Below are 1,185 nucleotides of genomic sequence, written 5' to 3'. Positions count from 1 at the left end.
ATCAGGAAAGACAGGGCCTCTGTCTCCCAGCCTCTGGGAGGATCAAACCCTAACTCTGCTAACAGCCGGCGAGCACATGCAGCCGGCCCCGTTGTATCGCGCTGATCCCCCCCTCCTTTGTGCTATTTCGCTTCTCTGATTCTACTGAGTGTCCCCTTCCCCTCCCTCATTCTCCTTTAAAACACTCAAATCGTCCCTGCACCCACCAGGACGGAGCTCAGCTCTCTCCCTACTGTCAGTAGTCACTGAATAACATCTGTTTTCGCCACATTAGGTATGGCCAGTTGCATTTATCTTTGGCAATATTCAGTGAATGATCAACACCCATTTTGTTAACTGACAACTCTTTGATTACTAAGAGTTTGTTTCCAACCCATCCAACCCAACAAAGCCTCTTACCTAAGAGTGAACTGGTCTGCCACAGAGCCACTGGTCAGAGAGACCAAAAAGGTGGCAGTGTCCCCTTCCCGGACTAGGTTCAGAGGTACTGAGATGACGACATTCTCATCCAAGCTCACCAGGGACCACTTCAGGTCATCTTGCGTTGGGTAGACCACCACGCTCCCAATCCTCTCCCGGGTGGGGAACATCTGCTGGGGGCTCTCCTGGCCCGAGTGGATGTTGTTCTCCCACTTGCCTTCCTCCTCCAGAGGACACTGGCCGGCCTCATCAGCTGGGTAGAGCGTGAAGAACAGCTCCATGGCGGTGCCCCCCAGCAGGGCCGGGATCTCCTCCTCGGGCTCCAGGTCCAGGCCGGAGCTGAACCACTCGGGCAGCAGCTCCAGCTCAGCCACGCACAGCCCCGGGGCCCCTTGCAGCCGGCAGCTGGCGGCCACTTCCCTGGCCTCTGGGAAAGCAAACATCTTGACGCAGGGCAGATCTTCCGCAGGGTCACTGTCATCCCAGCCCATGCCAGTGATGTAAAACAAGGTCTGCACTTTGGGTCTGTTGGAGTAGATGGAGCTGTCGAGGATGTGGGATTTCAATTTCCAGTTGAAGGGAAACTTCTCCATGTTGCCAAAGGGCGTAGACATCACCAGGAATTCCCGGGGGATGGTCTTCTCCACCGAAAACGGGCCATAGCTGGCGTTGATGGCTGGGGGGCTCCTGGCCCGGTAGATGAAGAAGGGCTCCACGCGGGCCTGCAGACTGGAGTTCCTGGTCAGGTCCTGGTTGGCTTCTTTA

At 56.2% G+C, this 1,185-nt stretch overlaps 1 pseudogene; it reads right to left on the bottom strand.

The window, feature by feature from the left end:
- Positions 1-382: 382 nt before the first annotated feature.
- LOC105824239 lies at positions 383-1,142 on the bottom strand (annotated as a pseudogene).
- Between the last annotated feature and the right edge of the window lie 43 nt (positions 1,143-1,185).

Source organism: Propithecus coquereli, unplaced genomic scaffold (assembly GCF_000956105.1).
Source record: "Propithecus coquereli isolate 6110/MARCELLA unplaced genomic scaffold, Pcoq_1.0 Scaffold7268, whole genome shotgun sequence".
NCBI classification, from domain to species: Eukaryota; Metazoa; Chordata; class Mammalia; order Primates; family Indriidae; genus Propithecus; species Propithecus coquereli.
The sequence above is the reverse complement of the archived record's forward strand: the minus strand, read 5'-3'. Positions and strand labels throughout refer to the sequence as shown.